We start from the raw sequence: 14,584 nt of genomic DNA on the forward strand, positions 1-14,584 counted from the left end.
GGCAAGGTGTAATAACTGAGTTAATATTCCTTCAAAAGTGAACTTTACTGTAATTGAAAAGATATGAAAATGACAATGAAGTAAAGAGATATTGATAGTCTTTAGAGGCTAGTGTTGAGGCACATGGAAGTATTTTATGAATCTAGTCAATTCTACTCAAATTAAAATGTGTTCAGAAAACGTTAACTTTTATTTGATAGTAAATAGTCCATTAATAAGTAATTTTGGCAAACTTTCAATACCCTGTCTCATATTTTTTAATCTCAATAGTAATTTTTAATAAATACACTTATAGTAATGCATCAACAATTTTAAGTAATGTCATTCAGTCCAGTATTTTCTACAGTTTGACTAGAGACCCTTTATTAACAGAAACCCTTGCTGAATAATGATGGTTGAGATGAGTCAGAATTCTGTTCTGCAGTTCTGCTTTGTCTGATCTTGTTTACTCTATCCACTTAAATATTTTGTGCAGAAAATTAGTTCTATTACAATCAACTGCTCTAGGTCAGCTCCTGAATGGTAAGTAAAGAATATGAAATATTTTGATTTCCACAAGCCAGGAGACTTATGTGTTGTGGAAGAAATATCTTAAAAATGGTATTAAAGTTTATCCTGAAAGAAAACATCCTAGTAACCTAAAATAAAAAGAATAAAAAATTTATAAAGAAAAAAATTGACTCAAAAACTGAGATAAGTGATAAATCTAAAATTTCTCTTGCACACAATCATGTCTTTTATTCACAGAATATCTCTACATAAGTTTTTTTCCACATAGACAAATGTAAAAGTCCAAAGATATGCATGCTAATATGTATTAGCTACAATTTTTAAATTGCTAAAATGTAATATTGAATTGAAAAAAATTGGGATGTAAACTATAATTCTTTAATTTTTCTACTCTCCTTACCTACCTTTATTCTATACTATTTGCAGAGAACTAAATTAAAGTCATTATAAAACTGTTCCTAATGCCGTGTCAAGTTTCCTATGGTTTTAAGTGCCCTAAGAATGCATGGCGGCTTAATTTCCAAGATTGAAGGATTAAGTAATTTGATAACATCCTTCACTTGCAGACATGATTAGATAATTCTACTATGATATATGCTAGAAAATGTGTAAGTAATTTATCAGAAGCCAACCTAGGCCTAAAGATTCCTTTGTAAAGAGTTATCCCTTACCTAATGATATGTTCTTTGATTATAACTGTTTCCACTTTTGTTTTTCTGGGGGTGGGTTATTTTGCACATTAACAACTAGATATTGTTGTAAAGTATTTCAATGAAGTTATGCAGTAGCATAAGGAATACCAGAAAAGTGTAAATTACCACATGTGCAACGGAACGGAAACTCTTTAAGGGCTAGAAGTAGTTGATTCATGTGAGTTGCAGGACAGATATTGGTCATTTTCCCCCAGTCGCCCATGTAGCACCTTCTGGCACTAGACGCACTGACTGTCTGGGGACTGACTCTCTTCCAGCTTCCAGCTATGTCACTCCATGTTACATGCCAACCGCATATTGTGTCTTCAGCAGTAGGGTCTTACCACTAAACTTTGGTGGGTCATCAAGTACGCGGACAGAAATCTGTCTTTCTTTTATGAAAACTTGTAGGTCTCTCTGATCAAAAGCTCATTGTGGATGATAGACACATGCTGGTACTGGGAGTTACAGGTTAGTATTCACTAAGAAAAGGAACAAAAAGATAACTAATATAGAAGAGTTAGAGAGGAGAGAGAGAGAGAGAGGGAAGGAGAGGGAGGAAAGGAGTTACTGGGAAGGATTTTTATAGACATTCTTCCATTAAAAATAAAATAAATGTTTTAATTGCAAATATGAACCTTATAAAAGCTCATGCCTATATTATACTTGTCACAATGGTTCTATACATTAGGTAGTCATACCTTGCTAACCAGTTTGACAGATAACTACCATGTTTTATTTTTTTTTAATTTTTTTAAAATTTTTTATTGGAGAGCGACAGACAGAGAGAAAGATAGATAGAGGGAGAGAGAGAGAATGGGTGCGCCAGGGCTTCCAGCCTCTGCAAACGAACTCCACACGCGTGCGCCCCCTTGTGCATCTGGCTAACGTGGGACCTGGGGAACCGAGCCTCGAACCGGGGTCCTTAGGCTTCCCAGGCAAGCGCTTAACTGCTAAGCCATCTCTCCAGCCCCCATGTTTTATTTTGCTTAATAACCTTGGACAAGAAAACCTAAAAATATAATCCAAAGTAGATATAATATTACTTGAAATAAGAATGTCACCTGTTGTCAATGGTTCATTTCTGCTCCAGCACCAAGGGACTCTGAGAAGTCAAGAAAGCTATCTTCCCCAGGGTGTGTTTCAAGGTGAATTCCATGTGCAACTCTGTTGGTTACATAATGCAAGTATGCAGACATTTGCCTGATCTGCATTTATACACTGAGAAAAGTTGATGCCATACCAGGAGAGATGGGCTTCACCCAATTCACTGAGGAGAACAAGAGGAGGACAAATGAGAACTTGCTATCACTCACCGTTTTTCTAGACAGCACACATTTTTTTCTCCTACTATAAGATAACTTCATTTTTCCTGGGTCTTGCACCTATCAGCTGAAATTATTAAGTTCCACATTCTCTCCAGGGACTCCAGCTGTCACAGAGAGAAAATTATAGTCTTCCTTGTAGTCTTTTAGACTGATTATTTTTAATCAACCTGTCAAATTTCTCTTTCCCCAACTGTGTACACACACACACATACACACACACACACACACACACACACACACACACACACATGATCTACATAGCTATCAATCATATACATGCATGTATCAGTCAGTATAATCTATCTTTCATCTTGTGTATATGTGCATGTGTCTATCATGGAACCAAACCATGTACATACCTATCTATTATCTACTATCTTTCTATCTACTTGCCTGTTGATCATCTGATCTCTGCCTACTATTGATTCTATCTCTCTGTAGAACTGTAATACTTCAGTGTTACAATATCTTTGATCATCCTAGGTAATTGATTTTTATAGTTTAAAAAGACTGCAGATGAAGACACCATATGCAGTTGACACGTAAAATGGAATGACATGGCTGGAAGATAGAAGAGAGTCAGTCCCCAGTCAGCCTGTCTAGTGCCAAAAGGTGCTACATGGGCGACTGGGGGAAAATGACCAGTATCTGTCCAAGCAACTCATGGTATAACCTACTTAGCAGCAAATAACCTGTTGTGATGCCCACACAAGTGCAATAGTGGCACACAGACATGGTGGGGAACCAACTGCTTTTGATTCTGCTAACCGATCCCCTCAATGGTATGGGACCCATAGCTGGAGCTGGGAAACAAGTCAGAACCATATCCAAACATAAGACCACTCTCCAATATCAAGCTACCATCAATCATGGGCTACAGGAGGGCCTACACCTATTAACTTCTCTATAAAAAAAAAGTAAGGGTTATCTCATTTGTCCTGGAACTAACTTACTCTCTGTTGGAGAATCTGCTTCTCTTTTTAAGATAGATGTAGATACTAAGGAGAGAGCCACCCCATCATCAAAAGGGCCCCAGCTGAAACTAAGAAAAATTGGCAAAACAAGCAAGGGTGCTGTTTTCCTGATGAACCAGATACCAGCACAAGGGGGAAGAAGACCAACACAGAGAAAAATCAACTCCTACCAAATCAGAGCCAGAACCTCAAAGGCCCCCAACACCTCATCACTGAAGCAGACCAAAAATAAACCCAACATAGCTCAGGGAACTTTTGCGGAACAGGGGGTGGAAAGAAAGTCAGAGCCACATGTTGGGTCATGATAGGCAGAGACATTTATCTTAACCATAACTGTGGGCTCCACAATGCACGACAAGGAGGGGCCAATGGGGAGGGGTAGGTCACGGATGAGCCTAATAATGGTACCAAACTGTATTTGCTGAATACAAAGCTAATTATTAAAAAAAAAAAGAAAGAAAAGACTGCAGAATTGACAGGAAAATGATTTCTTAAAGAAGGAAATAACTTCTGTAAAAAGAGACAAAGGAAAATTAATTTGCAATGGTAAGCCATTATATGGTGATTCCTGCCTATTTTGCCCCAAGTTTCATGACAGAATCAAGCAAAGAATCTCAAGTGTTTTGATTATTCCTTTTTTCTGAAGTAGTATCGTTAACTGGAATGTATACTCTGAAAACAGATGGTGAGACATTTCTTTGTAACAGTAGAAAAGGCATAAATCCAAATGCAGTTATGAAATCCTAAAAAAAGAATATGGTTATACAGCAGGAAAACTGGATGTGGTGGCATACATCTTTAATCCCACAATATGGAATTTGGAGGACGGGGAGTTCAAGATCATCCTTGACAAAATAAAGAGTTGGAGGCCAGCCTGGGCTACATAACACTGTGTCTCAAAATTAGATTAAAAATTATTGAAATATTTATGAAATTCATACTTTTATTTTCCAGTAGTGGGGTCAGGAAAATGTAACTTTATGGTATCCCCACCCTTTATAGAAGAGTTGAATATTGACAAAAAACATGGGCAAATATCTACGAGCAGAGGATTTAGTGAAAGAGTTCAAGTGAATATGTATTTTTATTTGAAATAATATTATATTTTTGAAAATGTATAATAATGTTATATATACATACACACACATATATATGTATATATATACATACATATATATATATAAATATTATATATACTGATATATGAAAATTCAATGTAAATACAGTACAATTTATACTTGATTTTGTAATAACCTACAGAAATTTGCTAATTAGGTCTTGCACAGAGCATGTAAAAATCTCAAAGTGTCAGCTATGAAATAGGTACAAATTTTGTGTCTGTGTCAGACATGCAGCTTATTGGTAGACACTGTTAAAATACCTCAGTGTCTTCAGCACCAGTGTGGGGAGGGGTATAAAGACAGCTGTTCACAAATACGTGAATTTAAAACTACCCAAATCCAACAAATTCTAAATTGAAAAACTACTCCATCCATAGGATATTTCTTAATTTTGAAGCAACTGAGATTTTTTATGTAAGCTAAATATTATATCACAGCAGTTGTCCAGGCATTACACACCCACTCAGGTCTTCTTGAAGTTAGGTAGGCCTGGGTATATTGCATGATGTTTCATGCATTCTGAATGGTCAACCCAGAGTTTCTGAGAGACTAGAGCAGCTTATTCATCTGCTGTGGAGTGTGGCTTCCAATTGTGTAACTGTCTCACATTTTAAATCCAGTAATTTCTACAAATCAGTGGCAATCAGCCTAATTTTGGTGTTTTTTTTTTTTTCCTTTCTGTGCTCATTTTGGATAGTTACTAACTACTGTCAATTTCACTGATCCTTACTTGTAGTGAATAACATGTTTTAATTACAATGCACTGTTCCCATTTCAGATAATATGAGTTTCATTTCTGTCAGCATCTGTCATTCTTCTCATGTTTGTACTTTCCATTTTTCTTGTATATCTTATAGATTTTTAGTTATGTGACATATCTCCCTGCCCTTTTATATTGTATATTTTATTGGATTCAGAATACTATAAATTTTCCTCTTTTGTGGCAAAGTTTTAAGCTTGAGGCTTAATTATTTTTATTAGTTTTGTACTCAGTGAATACAGTCAAGTTTGTACCATTGTTAGCCTCCTCCTGTACTCCTTCCTCCACAGGGACCCTTCTTGTTGGGGCATGTGGGTCATGCATTGTGGGGTTAGCCTTCAGTCATGGGTAGGAGGAAATGTCTCTGTGTGTCATGACTCAATGTGCAACTCTAACATTCTTTCTACCCCTTCTTCCAAATGAACCCAATATGGCTCAGTGAAATTTGCAGGAGAGGCTTAATTTTATTTTATTTTTTGGAGCACTGAGGGTTAAACCTAGAACTTCATGTAGATGCTTTACCACCAAACTCCATCCCCAAACTAAGGGCTGGCTTTAAGCTTTCCCTTAACACTACTGGGAAGTAGGTATACAAGCCCATTCATAAGCTCAGAAAACTGGGTTCTTGGTGAGTGGGGACTTCTCACTATCATTGTTGGACACATGATATAATTTCTGCCATTAAAAACTTCAAGAGATTATTCCTTTAACTGAAACTTTTGATATTCAGAATCTCAGAAAATTTGTCATTTGCTGAGTTACTTTTGGAAACATGAATGATACCATCTTGTTCTCTTCTTCATGTGGTCCTTTTCTGGTTCACTTGAGTCTCATGAAGAACAGGGGAATCATAAATCAATTGTAATTACAGCTGTTATCCCTGGAACTAGTGAGTAAATTTATATAAAATGGCTCATATGTTATTTAATACATTACATTTTAGATGCTAGCAAAGTCAATAGAAATTTTAAGTAATACATCCTATTAGGAAGTGAGGAAAAACTTTATATTGCAAATACCATCTTTTTTCTAATGTGCTCACCATTAAAGAGATTTTATGTTCCTAATTTAAACTGCAAGGCAGGTGTCATTTTCATCCTAAAATTAAACGCCTTTGTGGAAAGACAGGCTCCCAAATGTGCTGACATGTAATAAAAAGACAAATCTTACTTGTATACATAAACTGCTAAAAAACAAAAAAAAGGCCACCTAGCACTTTATTTTCATACCATTTTGCAGAGCATGTATTTTATTTTGATATACATTGCCAGCTTTACAAGGCAAATTTTATCCTTGTTGATAAAATGCAAAATGAACCTTGACACTTTAATACACACAGCATCCTTTTGGTTCTTTAAAATATATTTTGAGTTTTACTGATTTACAAGCCCTATACTTCATATGTATTTGTTAAATTGTTATTCAAAAATGCAGAAATAAACTAAACATACTTTCTTATTCTTGGCAAAGAGATTGATTGTAATGCATGCTGAAAATATGTCTGTACTTACAAATAAAACATTAACATAGGAAAAAATAACTCTATGCAGTGTCATGCTACTGACCATGTAATTACACTGTTGGTAAAACTGTGATCCTACATACATAGTAGAAAGTGATATTATCTTATTTTCTTATACCAACCTATAAATCAATTAATAAGTATGTAACACTCACCTTGTGAAATACACATCTGTTGTAACTCATCACTCTTATAAAGGTATGGATACAGCCTTTTGATTATGGAAAATCCAAGTCATTTCTGAATAGTTTATCATTTTGACTTTATCCATTAGCTAAAACTATCTTAAGAGGCAAGGAGAACATTATTTTCTATCAAAAATGCACAGGATTTTATCTGAATAAGGGACTAATCATTCAATGCTTGAAACACTAAAATCAAACAAAAAGAAAACATTGATTATTTGCATATATTTTACTGTTCCATGAAAGCTGATGCAGCATAGTAAAATATCATTTGCTAAATAAATGGGGCATTATCTTGTCAGCCATCTAAATCCCAAGTAAATTCAAAAGCCAGAATCTCCCTAAGGTGCCCTGGCTGGATAGGAAGCCATCATTGCTGCCACAGGTCACTGCTGCTGCTGGATGCTGAAGGTATATAATGCACATCATCTGCTTCTGTTAGGAAAGCCTTTTTACTTTTGTAAAATTAGGATGTGTACACTCATCCTTGATATCAAAGTGTCAGAAATTAAGTATCTTCTGATGTTCCTTTGAACTTAAGTCAAAGTTGTTTTAAATACATGTGAGCCAAACTGAAGAAATAAATTAATGACAATTAAAATAAGATGTTGGGCATGGTGATGCACACCTTTAATCCTAGTAATTGGGAGATGAAGGTAGGGGGATCACCATGAGTTTGAGGCCACTCTGAGAGACTACATAGTGAATTCCAGGTCAGCCTGAGCTAGACTGAGACACTACCTCAGAAAACAAAACAAAACAAAAACAAAGAAACAAAAAGAGTCTATCTCAGTTCTTAGCCACCTCACAATTCCGTCACCTTTTTTTTTTTTTTTTTTTTTTTTTTTTTTTTTTTAGTATTTTCACCCAATGTAGTCCAACAATGGAAAAGGTCCCAGTGTATTCTTGGCGAGTAACTAGCAATCTAAGCTTCAATGTGTGCTCTATACAAACATCCCTGCCTTTTCAACCTCTCTAGTGCCAACAAACTAAATCTGCTACAGATAATTCACAATAGAAAGAACCTGTTCTAACAGCTCTCATGCATCTTCATGACTTCATTGTATTCACTATTATTGTACATCCTTGTGTTCAATTTGGGAAAAATATAATCTGTCATGTTGCATTCAAGGTATAGTTTTTACACACATTACTTTGTCTTTGAAATGTATGGAGGATTCCTTCTATACAAAACTGCTTAATTTTCTTTGCTTTTAGGACCTCTGTTTACATCATTAATACAAGTACATGTTCAATGACTTCTAGATCAGAAATAATTTGAAAGTCTGGCCCATGCACTCCTTCATTCTGTCATCATTAAAAACTGTATTAACTTCCTAGTGTGACATTTGCTTGATACTGGGGGGAATCAGGATACTCTGAATGTCTCACTGACATAGATAACAGCTGGCATAGTTTGAATGAAGATATAAGTAACTGTTAGGTAGAGAAGTTGCTTTGAAAATATTATTTTAAAAAGTGTGGAAAGAGTGATTGTCTTTGAGACACTTCTACAACTTCCCAATTCTGGTCCCTGCTTAAGAGACTCCTTACAGTTCAGAACGCTCTTATGCCGTGGGGTTGACTGCTTACAGCTCAGAACGCTCTTATGCCATGGGGTTGACTGCTTACAGCTCAGAACGCTCTTATGTCATGGGGTTGACTGCTTACAGCTCAGAACGCTCTTATGCCATGGGGTTGACTGCTTACAGCTCAGAACGCTCTTATGCCATGGGGTTGACTGCTTACAGCTCAGAACGCTCTTATGCCGTGGGGTTGACTGCTTACAGCTCAGAACGCTCTTATGCCATGGGGTTGACTGCTTACAGCTCAGAACGCTCTTATGCCATGGGGTTGACTGCTTACAGCTCAGAACGCTCTTATGCCGTGGGGTTGACTGCTTACAGCTCAGAACGCTCTTATGCCATGGGGTTGACTGCTTACAGCTCAGAACGCTCTTATGCCATGGGGTTGACTGCTTACAGCTCAGAACGCTCTTATGCCATGGGGTTGACTGCTTACAGCTCAGAACGCTCTTATGTCGTGGGGTTGACTGCTTACAGCTCAGAACGCTCTTATGCCGTGGGGTTGACTGCTTACAGCTCAGAACGCTCTTATGCCGTGGGGTTGACTGCTTACAGCTCAGAACGCTCTTATGCCATGGGGTTGACTGCTTACAGCTCAGAACGCTCTTATGCCATGGGGTTGACTGCTTACAGCTCAGAACGCTCTTATGTCATGGGGTTGACTGCTTACAGCTCAGAACGCTCTTATGCCACGGGGTTGACTGCTTACAGCTCAGAACGCTCTTATGCCATGGGGTTGACTGCTTACAGCTCAGAACGCTCTTATGCCATGGGGTTGACTGCTTACAGCTCAGAACGCTCTTAGGTCATGGGGTTGACTGCTTACAGCTCAGAACGCTCTTATGCCACGGGGTTGACTGCTTACAGCTCAGAACGCTCTTATGCCACGGGGTTGACTGCTTACAGCTCAGAACGCTCTTATGCCACGGGGTTGACTGCTTACAGCTCAGAACGCTCTTATGCCACGGGGTTGACTGCTTACAGCTCAGAACGCTCTTATGCCACGGGGTTGACTGCTTACAGCTCAGAACGCTCTTATGCCATGGGGTTGACTGCTTACAGCTCAGAACGCTCTTATGCCATGGGGTTGACTGCTTACAGCTCAGAACGCTCTTATGTCATGGGGTTGACTGCTTACAGCTCAGAACGCTCTTATGTCATGGGGTTGACTGCTTACAGCTCAGAACGCTCTTATGTCATGGGGTTGACTGCTTACAGCTCAGAACGCTCTTATGTCACGGGGTTGACTGCTTACAGCTCAGAACGCTCTTATGCCACGGGGTTGACTGCTAACAGCTCAGAACGCTCTTATGCCATGGGGTTGACTGCTTACAGCTCAGAACGCTCTTATGCCGTGGGGTTGACTGCTTACAGCTCAGAACGCTCTTATGCCGTGGGGTTGACTGCTTACAGCTCAGAACGCTCTTATGCCGTGGGGTTGACTGCTTACAGCTCAGAACGCTCTTATGCCCTGGGGTTGACTGCTTACAGCTCAGAACGCTCTTATGCCATGGGGTTGACTGCTTACAGCTCAGAACGCTCTTATGCCACGGGGTTGACTGCTTACAGCTCAGAACGCTCTTATGTCGTGGGGTTGACTGCTTACAGCTCAGAACGCTCTTATGCCATGGGGTTGACTGCTTACAGCTCAGAACGCTCTTATGCCGTGGGGTTGACTGCTTACAGCTCAGAACGCTCTTATGTCATGGGGTTGACTGCTTACAGCTCAGAACGCTCTTATGCCGTGGGGTTGACTGCTTACAGCTCAGAACGCTCTTATGTCGTGGGGTTGACTGCTTACAGCTCAGAACGCTCTTATGCCGTGGGGTTGACTGCTTACAGCTCAGAACGCTCTTATGTCGTGGGGTTGACTGCTTACAGCTCAGAACGCTCTTATGCCATGGGGTTGACTGCTTACAGCTCAGAACGCTCTTATGTCGTGGGGTTGACTGCTTACAGCTCAGAACGCTCTTATGTCATGGGGTTGACTGCTTACAGCTCAGAACGCTCTTATGCCATGGGGTTGACTGCTTACAGCTCAGAACGCTCTTATGCCGTGGGGTTGACTGCTTACAGCTCAGAACGCTCTTATGCCGTGGGGTTGACTGCTTACAGCTCAGAACGCTCTTATGCCGTGGGGTTGACTGCTTACAGCTCAGAACGCTCTTATGCCGTGGGGTTGACTGCTTACAGCTCAGAACGCTCTTATGTCGTGGGGTTGACTGCTTACAGCTCAGAACGCTCTTATGCCGTGGGGTTGACTGCTTACAGCTCAGAACGCTCTTATGCCGTGGGGTTGACTGCTTACAGCTCAGAACGCTCTTATGCCGTGGGGTTGACTGCTTACAGCTCAGAACGCTCTTATGTCATGGGGTTGACTGCTTACAGCTCAGAACGCTCTTATGCCGTGGGGTTGACTGCTTACAGCTCAGAACGCTCTTAGGCCATGGGGTTGACTGCTTACAGCTCAGAACACTCTTATGCCATGGGGTTGACTGCTTACAGCTCAGAACACTCTTATGTCATGGGGTTGACTGCTTACAGCTCAGAACGCTCTTATGCCATGGGGTTGACTGCTTACAGCTCAGAACGCTCTTATGCCGTGGGGTTGACTGCTTACAGCTCAGAACGCTCTTATGCCATGGGGTTGACTGCTTACAGCTCAGAACGCTCTTATGCCGTGGGGTTGACTGCTTACAGCTCAGAACGCTCTTATGCCATGGGGTTGACTGCTTACAGCTCAGAACGCTCTTATGCCGTGGGGTTGACTGCTTACAGCTCAGAACGCTCTTATGCCGTGGGGTTGACTGCTTACAGCTCAGAACGCTCTTATGCCGTGGGGTTGACTGCTTACAGCTCAGAACGCTCTTATGTCATGGGGTTGACTGCTTACAGCTCAGAACGCTCTTATGTCATGGGGTTGACTGCTTACAGCTCAGAACGCTCTTATGTCATGGGGTTGACTGCTTACAGCTCAGAACGCTCTTATGTCATGGGGTTGACTGCTTACAGCTCAGAACGCTCTTATGCCACGGGATTGACTGCTTACAGCTCAGAACGCTCTTATGTCATGGGGTTGACTGCTTACAGCTCAGAACGCTCTTATGTCATGGGGTTGACTGCTTACAGCTCAGAACGCTCTTATGTCATGGGGTTGACTGCTTACAGCTCAGAACGCTCTTATGCCACGGGGTTGACTGCTTACAGCTCAGAACGCTCTTATGTCATGGGGTTGACTGCTTACAGCTCAGAACGCTCTTATGCCATGGGGTTGACTGCTTACAGCTCAGAACGCTCTTATGCCATGGGGTTGACTGCTTACAGCTCAGAACGCTCTTATGCCGTGGGGTTGACTGCTTACAGCTCAGAACGCTCTTATGCCGTGGGGTTGACTGCTTACAGCTCAGAACGCTCTTATGCCATGGGGTTGACTGCTTACAGCTCAGAACGCTCTTATGCCAAGGGGGTTGACTGCTTACAGCTCAGAACGCTCTTATGTCGTGGGGTTGACTGCTTACAGCTCAGAACGCTCTTATGCCGTGGGGTTGACTGCTTACAGCTCAGAACGCTCTTATGCCGTGGGGTTGACTGCTTACAGCTCAGAACGCTCTTATGCCGTGGGGTTGACTGCTTACAGCTCAGAAAGCTCTTATGCCGTGGGGTTGACTGCTTACAGCTCAGAACGCTCTTATGCCATGGGGTTGACTGCTTACAGCTCAGAACGCTCTTATGTCATGGGGTTGACTGCTTACAGCTCAGAACGCTCTTATGCCACGGGGTTGACTGCTTACAGCTCAGAACGCTCTTATGCCATGGGGTTGACTGCTTACAGCTCAGAACGCTCTTATGCCATGGGGTTGACTGCTTACAGCTCAGAACGCTCTTATGCCATGGGGTTGACTGCTTACAGCTCAGAACGCTCTTATGTCATGGGGTTGACTGCTTACATCTCACAACGCTCTTATGCCACGGGGTTGACTGCTTACAGCTCAGAACGCTCTTATGCCATGGGGTTGACTGCTTACAGCTCAGAACGCTCTTATGCCATGGGGTTGACTGCTTACAGCTCAGAACGCTCTTAGGTCATGGGGTTGACTGCTTACAGCTCAGAACGCTCTTATGCCACGGGGTTGACTGCTTACAGCTCAGAACGCTCTTATGCCATGGGGTTGACTGCTTACAGCTCAGAACGCTCTTATGCCACGGGGTTGACTGCTTACAGCTCAGAACGCTCTTATGCCACGGGGTTGACTGCTTACAGCTCAGAACGCTCTTATGTCGTGGGGTTGACTGCTTACAGCTCAGAACGCTCTTATGTCGTGGGGTTGACTGCTTACAGCTCAGAACGCTCTTATGTCGTGGGGTTGACTGCTTACAGCTCAGAACGCTCTTATGTCATGGGGTTGACTGCTTACAGCTCAGAACGCTCTTATGTCGTGGGGTTGACTGCTTACAGCTCAGAACGCTCTTATGCCGTGGGGTTGACTGCTTACAGCTCAGAACGCTCTTATGCCGTGGGGTTGACTGCTTACAGCTCAGAACGCTCTTATGCCGTGGGGTTGACTGCTTACAGCTCAGAACGCTCTTATGCCGTGGGGTTGACTGCTTACAGCTCAGAACGCTCTTATGCCGTGGGGTTGACTGCTTACAGCTCAGAACGCTCTTATGCCGTGGGGTTGACTGCTTACAGCTCAGAACGCTCTTATGCCGTGGGGTTGACTGCTTACAGCTCAGAACGCTCTTATGCCGTGGGGTTGACTGCTTACAGCTCAGAACGCTCTTATGCCGTGGGGTTGACTGCTTACAGCTCAGAACGCTCTTATGCCGTGGGGTTGACTGCTTACAGCTCAGAACGCTCTTATGCCGTGGGGTTGACTGCTTACAGCTCAGAACGCTCTTATGCCGTGGGGTTGACTGCTTACAGCTCAGAACGCTCTTATGCCGTGGGGTTGACTGCTTACAGCTCAGAACGCTCTTAGGCCATGGGGTTGACTGCTTACAGCTCAGAACGCTCTTATGCCGTGGGGTTGACTGCTTACAGCTCAGAACGCTCTTATGCCGTGGGGTTGACTGCTTACAGCTCAGAACGCTCTTATGCCGTGGGGTTGACTGCTTACAGCTCAGAACGCTCTTATGCCATGGGGTTGACTGCTTACAGCTCAGAACGCTCTTATGCCATGGGGTTGACTGCTTACAGCTCAGAACGCTCTTATGCCATGGGGTTGACTGCTTACAGCTCAGAACGCTCTTATGCCATGGGGTTGACTGCTTACAGCTCAGAACGCTCTTATGTCATGGGGTTGACTGCTTACAGCTCAGAACGCTCTTATGCCATGGGGTTGACTGCTTACAGCTCAGAACGCTCTTATGCCGTGGGGTTGACTGCTTACAGCTCAGAACGCTCTTATGCCGTGGGGTTGACTGCTTACAGCTCAGAACGCTCTTATGCCGTGGGGTTGACTGCTTACAGCTCAGAACGCTCTTATGCCGTGGGGTTGACTGCTTACAGCTCAGAACGCTCTTATGCCATGGGGTTGACTGCTTACAGCTCAGAACACTCTTATGCCATGGGGTTGACTGCTTACAGCTCAGAACGCTCTTATGCCATGGAGTTGACTGCTTACAGCTCAGAACGCTCTTATGCCATGGGGTTGACTGCTTACAGCTCAGAACGCTCTTATGCCGTGGGGTTGACTGCTTACAGCTCAGAACGCTCTTATGCCGTGGGGTTGACTGCTTACAGCTCAGAACGCTCTTATGCCATGGGGTTGAAGGCTTACAGCTCAGAACGCTCTTATGTCATGGGGTTGACTGCTTACAGCTCAGAACGCTCTTATGTCATGGGGTTGACTGCTTACAGCTCAGAACGCTCTTATGTCATGGGGTTGACTGCTTACAGCTCAGAA

The sequence above is a fragment of the Jaculus jaculus genome, chromosome 19 (assembly GCF_020740685.1).
Source record: "Jaculus jaculus isolate mJacJac1 chromosome 19, mJacJac1.mat.Y.cur, whole genome shotgun sequence".
NCBI lineage: Eukaryota > Metazoa > Chordata > Mammalia > Rodentia > Dipodidae > Jaculus > Jaculus jaculus.